General features: G+C 41.7%; 1 pseudogene; it reads right to left on the bottom strand.

The window, feature by feature from the left end:
• Nucleotides 1-6,085: 6,085 nt before the first annotated feature.
• Nucleotides 6,086-6,352, bottom strand: LOC118526151 (guanine nucleotide-binding protein G(I)/G(S)/G(O) subunit gamma-5 pseudogene; annotated as a pseudogene).
• Between the last annotated feature and the right edge of the window lie 6,782 nt (nucleotides 6,353-13,134).

Genomic DNA, 13,134 nt, shown 5'->3' on the forward strand with positions numbered 1-13,134 from the left:
AAATGGAGGCAAAATTATTCAAGGTCACACAACTGTAAGTGGATCCTTTGTATAGGTGTGAAAATTGAATCAGTCCATATTAAGTTTCTTAATACTCTGTTCAACATACAGAAAACATTCAATCAATGTTAGCATTATTCTAGGGTTAATTGGTGATTAATAAGCTATAGAATTATTATTACTACCATTACCCTTACTACCCTGAGATTGTGATAAAGCTTATCTCCGGAAGTTCATTTCATTTGTCTTAACAAAATGATATGAAACTGGTTTCATATCATTGGTTGGCCAATGTCATTTATTCTTTTCCATAGCCACAAACCACATTCTTTTTTTTTTTTTTTTTTTTTTAAAGATTTTATTTATTTATTTGAGAGAGAGAGAATGAGAGACAGAGAGCATGAGAGGGAGGAGGGTCAGAGGGAGAAGCAGACTCCCTGCCGAGCAGGGAGCCTGATGCGGGACTCGATCCCGGGACTCCAGGATCATGAACTGAGCCGAAGGCAGTCGCTTAACCAACTGAGCCACCCAGGCGTCCCCACAAACCACATTCTTAAAGTTTGAGAAAGTTGCCATAATTAGCACCCTTGTTTCTGCCCACAGATAAGATATATGTGCATATAGTTAAACGCAAATGTGGATGCACATAAGTTCTCATTTGTGATGGGTGCCAGTAGGTAGGGAGCTGAGTTGTGCTGTATGCCTAAGAGAGAGTAATAGGGGCCTGTACCTGGCCTTTGAGGAGGACAGGTGGGCTGGCTTGAGATCCTGGAGAACTGGAAGCAGACTACAAAAAGAATTCCCTTCTGGAAAGAATGGCATCCATAGATGCACTGAGCACTACTCTGGGGTAGAAGCTGGGGATATCAAGCTGAAGAAGACATAGCCCCTGCCCTCCAGGGTTTAATGGTAGTCCGAAGGACAGACATATTGATGAATGTTCGCACCATGGAGTTATACACAGGGACACACTCTAGAGGCACTTATAAAGTGTGGTGCGGTCTTCCTGGCCCTAGGACCCTCCAGAATATGTCATAAGGACAAAAGGGTGGGCAGGAATTTGAGGCAGAGGGAGAAGCATGTGTGAAGTCCTGGGTGTAGCACAGCAGGGAACATGCAGGCCACTGTAGGGTCTGGGAGGGACGGCTCTGTGGTGCGGTGCACATGTTGCGGGGGGGAGGCATCATGAAGGGGTCTGAAAGCCATGGTAAGGAGTTTTTACTTTTAAAGCATATGGGCAGCCACTAAAGGTTTTTTAGAAAGGAAAGAAGCATGATTAGATCTTAATTGTACAAGGTGTTTCTTCAAATAGTGGCACCCTGAGGAAAAATTGAGCTGCCTTGAGGTGGGAGTGGGCTTGTGGGGGAGAGAGAGCACAGTGGGAATGGGGTCCAGGCAGGGGCTGGCAGTAGCCTCTGGAAATGTTGTAAGGTGGATCTTATAACCATGACTGAGTTTGACTGACTACATTGGTCTGTCTGATAATTTCATGTGGAACAAACAAATAAATCACCAAATACCTTTGCCCTGATCAGTAATCACAGAGTTGTTTCATTTAATCTTCAAAATAACTTGTGATTTTGGCATCATTATTACTCCCATCCTGCAGCTGAGTAAATGAAGGCTCAGGGAAGTCAAGGAAGTGGCTTCAAATCCCATAGTATGTAAGTGCCAGTGTTCATTTGGCACAACCCAGTATTCCTTTGCTGCCAAGAGCATCCCCACAGGGAAGTGAGTGCAGAGTTAATTATGCTGAGTTCCAGATTGGAGCATAACTCTGTGTAGCTGCAGAAAGCAGCAGTACCCAGAGATGACTCATTCCATGGTAAAGTGGCCCCACAGGGTGCCGTCTGGTGTGTGAGGAGATGTCCAGGTGTCCTGCTGAGGAAGAGAGGTGTGGGAGACCCAAAGAGCTACATGTTCTCCAGGTGGTTCCCTCTTCCCAGGGTAGAGGCAGTAGATAAGACCTCCAGGGTTGGCAAGGGCGAGGGCCCTGTGACTTTCATCACAAGCGAATGACTGGATCAGTACAAATCCATCATTGTTTCTGGAAAAACTGCTCCCAGGACATGCCTGACTCTGCCAACAGAGCTCAGCAGAGCAGTTTGGCAACATGGCTCCTCAGGTGGTACCTTTCTTCTGCAATGTTTTGGTGACAAGGGAAAGGGATTTCTTAAGTGCTCAGCTGTAAGAATATGTGGGTGGAGGGGGCTATGGTGAAATGGGGTACAACCCCACCCTGACCTGCAAGGCTTTCTGCTGCATCAGGACCCTGGGTCTTGGCAACTCTGTAGGCAGTCTCACCTCTGAGTTCAGGAAATTGGGATGCCTTTCATGTTTTAGTTCTTTGGTTCTTCAGATACAGGCATACCTCATTTTATTGCACTGTGCTTTATTATGCTTTTCAGATATTGTAGTTTTAATAAATTGAAGGTTTGTGGCAACCCTGCATAGAATAAATTTATTGGTACCATTTTCCCAACAGTATTTGCTCAATTCATGTCTCTCTGTCACATTTTTCAAACTTTTCACATATTTCAAACTTTTTCATCATTATTATATTTGTTATGGTGATCCGTGGTCAGTGATCTTTGATGTTACTATTATAGTTGTCTTGGGACACCACACACCGCTTCCATATAAGATGGCAAACTTAATCACAGTGTTGTATGTGTTCTGACTTGTGTGTGTGCTCCACTGACAAGCCTTCCCCCTGCCTCTCTCCCTCTCCTTGGAACTCAATATTCCTTGAGACACAACAATATTAAAGTTAGCCCAATTAATAACCCTACAATGGCTCCTAAGTGTTTAAAGGAAAGGAAGAGTCACCTGACTCTTACTTTAAATCAAAAGCTAGAAATGACTGAACTCAGTAAGGAAGGCATGTCAAAAGCCAAAATAGGCCAAAAGCTAAGTCTCTGGATTCAGTTAGCCAAATTGTAAATGCAAAGGAAAAGTTCTTGAAGGAAACTAAAAGTGCTACTCCAGTGAACACACAAATGATAAAAAAGCAAAACAGCCTATTTGCTGATATGGATGTGGTCTGGATAGATCAAACCAGCCACAATACTCCCTTAAACCAAAGCCTGATCCAGAGCAAAGCCCTAACTCTATTCATTCCTGTGAAGGCTGAGAGAGGTGAGGAAGCTGCAGAAGAGTTTGAAGTTGGCAGAATTGGTTCATGAGATTTAAGGAAAGAAGCCATTTCCATAACGGCTGATGTCAAAGCTGCAAAGTTATTCAGACAATCTAGCTAAGATCATTAATGATGGTAGCTACACTAAATAACAAGTTTTCAATGTTGATGAAACAGCTTTATATCAAAAGAAGATGCCATCTAGAACTTTCATAGCTGCAAAGCTGAAGTCAGTGCCTGGCTTCAAAGCTTCAAAGGACAAGCTGACTCTCTTGTTAGAGGCTAATATAGCTGATGACTTTAAGTTGAAGCCAATGCTCATTGACCATCCCAAAAATCCTAGGGCCCTTAAGAATTACATGAAATCTACTCTGCCCAAGCTCTAGAAATGGCACAATAGAGCTTAGGTGACAGCACATCTGTTTACAAAATAGTTTACTGAATATATTAAGCCCACTATTGAGACCTATTGCTCTGAAAAAAAGATTTCTTTGAAAATATTACTGCTCATTGACAATGCTCCTGGTCACCAAGAGCTTTGATGGTTATATAAAATAATATTAATATTGTTTTCATGCCTGCTGACACAACATCCATTCTGCAGCCTGTGGATCAAGGAGTAATATCTGCCCATAGATAGTGATTCCTCTGATGGATCTGGGCAAAGTCAGTTGGAAACCTGGAAAGGATTCACCATTAAGAACATTCATGATTTATGGGAAGAAGTCAAAATGTCAACATGAACAGGAGTTTGGAAGAAGCTGATTCCAACCCTCACGGATGACCTTGAGGGGTTCAAGACTTCAGTGGAGGAAGTAACTGCAAGTGTGGTAGAAATAGCAAAAGAATGAGAATTAGAAGTGGAACCTGAAGATGTGACTGAAGTTCTGCAATCTCATGATCAAACTTGAATGGATGAGGAATTGTTTCTTAGGGATGAGCAAAGAAAGTGGTTCTTTGAGATGGACTGTACTCCTGGTGAAGATGCTGTGAAGACTGTTGAAATGACAACAAAGGACTTGGAATATTACATTAACTTACCTGATAAGGCAGTGGCAGGATTTGAGAAGATTGACTTCTTTCAATTCTGAAAGAAGTTCTGTGAGTAAAATGCTATCAAACAGCATCCCATGCTACAGAGAAATTGTTCATGAAAGGAAGTCAATCGTTGGGGCAATTTCATTGTAGTCTTATTTTAAGAACTTGCCTCAGCCACCCCCATTTCCAGCAACTGCCACCCGGATCAGTCAGTAGCCATCAACATCCAAGCAAGACCCTCTGCCAGCAAAAAGATTTACAACTAGGTGAAAGCCCAGATGTTGGTTAGCATTTTTTAGCAACAAAGTATTTTTAAATTAAGGCATGTACATTTTTTTTTAGACACAATGCTGTTGCACACTTAATAAACTGCTGTATAGTGTCAACATAACTTTTATATGTACTGGGAAACCAAAAAATCCATCTGACTTGCTTTATTGCAATATTAGCTTTATTGGGGTGGTCTGGAACTGAACCTACAATATTTCTGAAGGATGTCTGTGCTTTTAATTGCCCTACACAATGTGTCAGCTGCCTTGACAAGAGTTTTATAACAAGGACCTGATTTTATTTCCATAACAACCCTGAGAAATAGGTACTGATGTCTCCATTTAACATAAGAATATATCATGTACATTACCCTGAATGTCCATTTGATGCCATGTCGATTGCCACTCCATGCACACAGACAAGTGCTGTTCTGGATGCTGGGGAGAAGCAGAGAATAGGACCACAAGGACCTAGGACAGGGCACCAGGCAACCTGCTCCAAAGATTGTGTGAGATAATGTGTACAAATGTGTTTGCTAGGCCATAAAGTGCCACATGCCCCGAGGGACATCCTGGCAGAAATGAAGGGTCAGTACACTATGAAAGTTGGATAACACTGTACCATGTGAATCAGAGAGCTTAGAAGACCTGTCACTTGTGACTGTCCCACCACAGCCTTCAACTGGGAGGCTGGTGGTCTTGACTTTCAAGGTCCTGGAGGTCAGACAGAACACTATGCTAGTTGCCCAATTTTCACAAGCTGTGAGGAGACATCCTCTCCACTCCACCCCCCATTCTCCACATGTTCCAGCTCCTTCCACAGTGCCTGTTCTGGGGCTGGGAGGATGCTCAGCAGAGAAAGGCCCAGAGCCCTGGCACTCCTCACCCTGGAGTGGGGCTGGGGACTCCTCCTGTTCTCTTGAATCCCTGCCTGGACTTGTGCTTGAAGGTCTGAGAAGCATGTGGAGAACACATGAATTAACTCTGAATTCACAACTTGTGTTTGTGATAAACTGCCATCTCCTGTTGACATTAATGCTTTAGTAAAAAATTGTTTATTGTACTATATTTTATTTGTTTATTAATATGCTGCTTTTAAATCCATAGCAAAGGGTACCTATGTTACAAGTTTTATGAAATAGAAATAGAAAATCACAACCAAGGAAAGGAGACATATCAGATATGGGAATCAAAAGGAATAGTTTTTCTTGGTCATTTTGAAACAATGAACAAAGTATATAACTTTCTATTATAAAAGCAGTGCATACTTAGAACATTTGTAAAATATAGAATGCATCAAAAATAAAAATATTCTGTTGGCCTAAAGTATACTTGTGTTACTTTAGAGAATACAATTCCTTATTTTATTATTATTATTATTTACAGTAGGTATTTTATTGTATGCTGCTGTCATATAATAAATATGTAATTTTATATAAATAAATAATAAAATAATTACCCTTGTGAAATAGAAATTTATGAAAATTCAGAGAGGTAGATGTTAAGGACTGACAAAAGAAGTTTATATGTATGGCACCTGTTATAGGGATAAGCTTTTGTACAGGCTTCAAATTTAGTTCTCCTTTGAACATTCACAGGTTCATTAAAAGTGGTTTAGAAAACAATCCAAAGATTCGTGGCATTACAAAATGTAACAGGCTTTCTGGGGTCTGAAGGGATTCTTACTTGAAGATACCCCAGTCAGCAGGGAGTCATGTTGAGCCTTCTGCAGACAGAATCGTTTCAAGTCTGTAGCTGCCTAGGAAACCTTCACCCAGTGGAGCTTGGCTTCCAGCAGGAGTTGTTGAAGGACTTTCTTCAGAGTGGCAACACTGGAGGAACCAGATATGACACTCATTAGAGCCAGGCTGGCTTGTGGGTGCGCCGATGGGTTGTGTCTTAAGTCCATGGGGCCAGAATGAGGGGCAGTGCAGCCCATATTTATTATTTTAAAGCCTACCTTTTTTCACTTAACAACATGTTTTTATTTTTCTACACTATGTCTTAATGACTAGTTGTATCTCAGTATAGTGAATCATTTCTCTACTGCTGATAATTTACATTGCCTTTTCCTCTGCTCTTACAAAATTTTTTGCGGTAAACACCCTTATACATAAGCTTGTAAATATTGCCAATTGTTTTCTTAGCCTAAATTCCTAGAAGCAGGATCCCTGAATCTCAGCACATTCATCACATTTTGTCCACAGGCAAGGACACAGGCTCTAGAGTCTGACCACTTAGGATTGTCATCCAGCTCTGCCACCAGCCAGCTGACTGGCCTTTGAAGGAAGATCTTGCAGGACCAAGTTTCCTTCCTTGTGAATGTGGATATTAACAGTACCTCCTTTATTGAATTGCTATGACACCCAAGTGGCCTAATACATGGTAAGCCCTTAGATCCTGGCCTGGCCCACAGTGAGTACAAAATTCTTGGCTGTCATCATTATTATTACAGTTATGGGTGCCAACATGTCATCCTGAAAGAGTGTCCCAATTTTAACTCCCACAGGCATTGTATGGGAGCATTCATTTCCACACACCTTTGTCAATGCTAGGTATTACCATTCCTCTTATTATTTCATTGTTTGCCAACCTGATAAGCAAACTTGTTGCTTTTATTTTACTTCTTTGATTACTAGTGATAAACACTTTTTTGATGTCTTAGTATTTATTCATTAGTGAATTACCTATTCATGATTTTTTTTGTTTTGGCTAAATTGCTCATCTTTTTCTTTATGGATTTCTTTAATATATTAATAATGGATATTACCTTTTGCTGGTCATGTATGTTGTAAATGTATTTTTTCCAAGGTTTTTTTGGTGCTATTTAATTTTGTTTCTACTTGTAGACACAGAAATTGTATTTTTTTGTTGTTCTTGCCTATTATGCTTGTATACTGAAAAGACTACCATGAGATAAGTTGTCTGTATTTTCCCAATTTTTTTTAAGATTTTATTTATTTTTAGAGAGAGAGAGAGAGAGAGTGGGTGAGAGAGGGAACACAAGCAGGGGGAGAGGCAGAGGGAGAAGCAGACTCCCCACTGAGCAGGGAGCGTGATGTGGGACTTGATCCCAGGACCCTGGGATCATGATCTGAGCCAAAGGCAGATGCTTAACTGACTGAGCCATCCAGGCGCCCCTGTATTTTTCCAATTTTTTTAAAAATATTTTTTTATTTTTACTTTTTGAATTCAAATGAAATTAATTTGAAATTTTTATAGTTAATTTCCCTACTTTTTTATTATTTATTAATTAATTATTATACACTAAATTATATATTTTGGTTTGTTCCTTGGTTATCTACTCTTTGCCATTAATCTCTGTCTTTTCCTATGCTTGTATTTTAAATTGTTTAGAGCTTTATAAAATACTTTAATATCTGTTGATACAAGTCCACTTTTCATTAATTTTTTAGAAATATTTTCTCAGCTATTATCATCTTATTATTTCCATAAATAAACTCTGGAATAATTTGTTACTGCTAAGAAGAAAAATGATTTTGATTAACATTCCATCCATTTTATAAATTAACTTGGGGAGAATTGATATTTTTACTCTTTGTACTTTCCTACCTAGAAACATGGAAGTTATTTCTTATTTAATCAAGGTATTTTAAAATAAATTGTTTCAGATTTACAGAAAAGTTGCAAAGATAGTACAGCATTCCTGTTTACCCTGCACACAGTTTTCCCTATTGTTAAGGTCTTGCATTATTGTAGTACATTTGTCACAACTAATGAACCAATATCAATATATGTTACTAACAACTAATGTCCATACTCAATTTGTCCATCTCATTTGTTTACTCCTAATGTCCTTTTTCTGCCCCAGCATCTCATCCAGGATACCACATTAGTCACCGTGTCTCCTTGGGCTCTCTAGACTGTGGTGGTTTCTCAGACTTTCCTTGTTTTATATGACCTTGACCACTTTGATGAGTACTGGTCAGGTAGAATACTCCTCAGTTTGGGTTTGTCTTTTTTTTTTTTTTTTTATGATTAGACTAGACATTGTTTTTTAGGTCATGGGAACTAGAGCAAAAAGGAAAGCAGAATAAGTTACAGAGGTCTTGTTTTCCTCAAAGGAGACTTAAAAAAAAAAAAAAAAAGAAGTGTCTCTCAGTGGGACCTTACAGAAGAGGCATCATCAAGTGACAAGGAACACCCAGTCTCCAGGAAGAGTGTGGTAACATACAGAAATAGTTTCCATGGCCCCCTTTTGTAAAGACATGCAGAAAATTCCGGGTCAGCAAATAACATTTTGGTTCAAGGAAGGTCACTTTTTGAGCAGCTAGGTTAATACATTTGACTTTTGAGTCTTATACTGATCTAACTTGTCTCCTAGATAGAACTTAGAGGACAGGAGTGATTAGATAACAACTTCCTCTGACTACCATTCCAGTTTTAGGAGTAAACGCCGACAGTCAAACTGTCCAGGTTCAAGTCCTGGCTCCACCTCCTCACTAGTGCTCTGACTTTGATATCTCTAAACTGTAGAGTCCTGGTCTCAGATGGAGGAAGCCATAGACTCTACTGTAGAGAGCTGTGCAGCACTACATGAGCAGCAATGTTGGTTATGGTCATCATTAGAATTCTCTTGGGATGAGCCTTCTGGACCCCTGAGTGAGAAGGTACCCTCTCAGATACATGCTTAAACTGCTGGTGACTGTATTTGCACAGGATTTGGAAACCAGAGAAGCAGGGAGCAGGCTTGACAATCTGTTATGAAATCTGAGAAGTCAAACCAGTGCTCTGAACTTGCAGGGCAGGAATCCTGCCTCTGTATGGAGCCAGGCTTTTGGAGCCACCTGCAGGTAAGGCTGAGTTTTCTCTAGGAAGCCCCTTAGGCTCAGCTCTAACCTTTATGGAGGTCTTTCACTGAGTCCCCAGTCTTCTGTCCCACAGCACAGGCAGAATTAATTTGTCCTGAAAACAAAAAGTTTGATGACGGGAATACCTTGGCAAGGTTCCCTTGATCCTAAGCCAAGTAGCTTCTCTCAGGACCCCTTGGTTTTGAATTAGCTGCAAAATGGCCTCCCACCCTTTCTGGTACAATGTATAAGTCTGCTTCATGGAATTACTGAGTCAACTGAATTTTGGAGAAAATTTTGCAAAGACAGCCATTTTCAGTAATGACCAATTACTATTTCTCCATACTCTCTGGTGGTAATTACAGTCTAGACCCTGGTCCCTTGAGGCCTACCTGAATCATGATGTAGAACTGCATCATGCATCTTCCAACTCTGCCTGGCCTGAAGACATAAGTTCATTACATCCCAAAGTGCTCTTGCATTATTAGCATAGTTATGAAGGGGATGCTAAAACGTTGTCATACTTACTAATATTTGGAAATGTTACAGCTATATTGAGATTTGAATGTTGCCAAACATTAAGGACTGAGCACTTACCTGAAACTTATTTAGTGCCTGAGCTCATGGCTGACTTTGACCTTAGAGACTGAATCATATTTGTGTTTTGGGTCCTTGCCTGCACTTGGAGTCAATGTATTCATTCTTTGATGTTCAGAACTTTATGAGCTGGACAAGAGCTCTGTGGACATACCTTCATCTTGTAAACCAAGACACTGAGGACACAGGTGATTTCCACATAGCTCATAAGTACCAGGAATTTGAGGTCAAGCTGAAGGGTTCCAGCTCTTTTTTTTTTTTTTTTTTTTAAGTCACAGCTCAATTATCTCTACTTTCTTGAATTAACTTCCTCACCTACATGGGCAGAGTTGCTCACTTGGCCACCTTTAAGACTAGGCATTTTTCTAACATTGTATTTCTTTCATCATATTGTGTTTTCTTTTCTTTGTTTCTGTGTTAGCCTCTCCCAGTAGACTTTGAGCCCCCTGAGGACAGTGACTTTGTCTTATTCTTCTCTGAATTCCTAGGGTCTGGCTCAGTGCCAGCCATAGCAGGTTCCCATAAGATGTGTATTGAACGAATGAACAGGCCAATGGAGACACCATGCCAGTTTCATGAGCAATATTCATATTTAATTGTCAGGCATTCTTTATGCCAGGGATTTGTTTCATATATGTGTGGGTGATTTCCCACTCCAGGGTTCCTCCTGACTCCTGCTTAGAGCCATTGGATGTGTCTAGAGGGCATCTAGTACAATCTGTTATTTTCACAGGTAAGGGGGCTCAACATGCTTTATATACCTGGCTCTTGTCCACCCCAGAGCTGGAACAGAGGGCAGCAAATGAGACTGATGATTTGATTCCAGATGAAGCTGAAACAGAATAATCTTTTTATACAGTTGAGTCCATGGGTGGAATAGCTAATGAGACTCACCCACTTTTAGCTTCTGAAACATCTTGAGCTATGGGCACCAAGGTGGATTTGTCACCTGGATATTCCAGTAGAAGCTATGATAATTATCAGCTGGTCCTCCTTTTTGCTGCCTCACATCCGGCCCTTTTCACAGCCTGCCAAAACTCACCTTGCACAACTGTCCTCTTCTTTCAAATACACACAAGGCAACTCATTCTATGAGTCAGCTCTGCTGAGCTGTGTTATCAGTCAAGTGGATGTGGCCTTGGGGGTGTCACCTGGGGTCTGGAGAGCTAGGGGCAGGGTGGGAAACTGGAGCATGGTGGCCCTGATGAGGGCTTTACCAGGGGTGTGTGAACATGGGACGGGCCACATTTACAGTCATGTGATACCATCCCCTGTTCTTGACCCCCTCTTAACCTCTGATACAAAAATTCTTGAATTTAAGATTGGGTCAAGGTAAATGTAGGTGATAGTGTTGGTGATAGGTATATTAAGCTGCAATGATAGACAGACTGGGAGTGTCAGAATCAATGTTTTGGCCCAGACTGGGTTAGACCTCAGCTGAGTGTTCAGTATATGGGTGGGAAAATCCTTGCCATATTTTAGACTGACCTCTTTAACACATGAATAGTTTAGTCAAGTTTGTGTGTGTTTCATTTGTTTTTTATACGATATCTTCTTTGTCTTTTTTTTTTTAAGATTTTATTTATTTATTTGAGAGAGAGAGAATGAGAGACATAGGGCATGAGAAGCAGACTCCCTGCTGAGCAGGGAGCCCAATGTGGGACTTGATCCTGGGACTCCAGGATCATGACCTGAGCTGAAGGCAGTCTGTTAACCAACTGAGCCACCCAGGCACCCCTTCTTTGTCTTTCTTTAAAAGATCTTATTTATTTATTTGAGCGAGCAAGAGAGCGAGAGAGAGAGAGAGAGCATGAGTGGGGTGGAGGATCAGAGGGAAGGGAGAAGCAGACTCCCTGCTGAGCAGGGAGCATGATGTGTAGCTCTATCCCAGGATCCCAGGATCATAATCTGAGCCCAAGCCACCCAGGTGGCCCCATTTTTTTTTTTTAATAAACACTTCTATTTTTCTAATTTTTTAAAAGTAAGCTCTATGCCCAAGATGGGGCTCAAACTCATAACACTGAGCTCAAGAGTCACATGCTCTACTGACTGAGTCAACCAGGTGCCCCATACCATGTTTTCTTAAAGACCAAAGTCTGGAAAGGGTGAGGATGGATGTGCATGAGGATGGGTACTCTCAAACTTTGTAGGGTCATTAGCATGTGGGGATCTTTTGAGGCCAGGGGCTTTTCCTTGCCCTTCAACCTGGGGGTGGCCTTAAGGTCAAGACTGTGTCTCCCTGGAGGCTCCAGAGGGTAGGGTTGGGGTCTCCCTGAGGTTAGCTGTGTCCCATCTTCAAACTGGGGGTCTCTGTTGGTAAGGGCTGGATCATGTGATGGGATGATCCCTCCAACACCAAATGGAATCTATGGACATGCCTCAGGCCTTTGACTGACGCCCCTATGATGGACAAAAATAGTAGAGGTGCACTATCAAAAGACAGAACTGTCATTTTCCTTCTGCCTCTGTGGCCACATGGCTTGTGCTTCAGGCTCAGGCAATAGACAAAGGGCAAGAGGGCAGGCATGGTGCCAGCACCCAGAGTAACCTGTACTGGCTCTGGAGGAGGACCAGCTCTGTGTGTGTATTTTGTACTCATGTGCATGCACATGTGTTATGTACATATGTGTCTGCATGCACATGTGTTATGTACATGTGTACATGTGTGTGGTGTGGTGTGTGTGCCCACAGAGGGCATGTGTCTGTGTTTGTTTACATGTGTTGTAGCATATGGTGCATAGAGGTGCAGTGTGTAAACCTCATTGGTGTCTGAGGCTCTAGAGGGTAAAGAGGAAGAGGTGCACCCTCTTCTAGGAGACATGGTAGGGACAGAGAGGTGGGGATGGGTAGGGTGAACTTCATGGTGCAGCTCCATGTGGAATCTGACTATGGCCTGAAGCACACTCACTATTTGGACCTGATTTAGCCTTTGTGGTGTCAAAGGCTCAGGTGGGGCTGCCTTTGTAACTGGGGTGCAGTGTTCATGTGAGTTCAAGGTCCACCCATGGAAGCCCTATAAATGGAGCCCAGGCTTCAGGGTTGGCTTCTCCCCTGGTTTTGGGAAGCGGCTACTCAGCCATGCTTCTGCCCATTAGCCCGTCCACACCCGACATCCACAGCCACACATCTTTCATTAAAGCCTCTTATGTCCCAGGGTAGCTCTGGTCTGAGATTTTCTTTGAACAACAAACTAATCCAACTGAATCGAGAGATCCTGTATTTAACATCACTATGTGCCAGTCTCCAAGCAGAACTTTGGGATGAAGGGAAGAAAATGATAGGT

The sequence above is a fragment of the Halichoerus grypus genome, chromosome 5 (assembly GCF_964656455.1).
Source record: "Halichoerus grypus chromosome 5, mHalGry1.hap1.1, whole genome shotgun sequence".
Classification (NCBI taxonomy): domain Eukaryota; kingdom Metazoa; phylum Chordata; class Mammalia; order Carnivora; family Phocidae; genus Halichoerus; species Halichoerus grypus.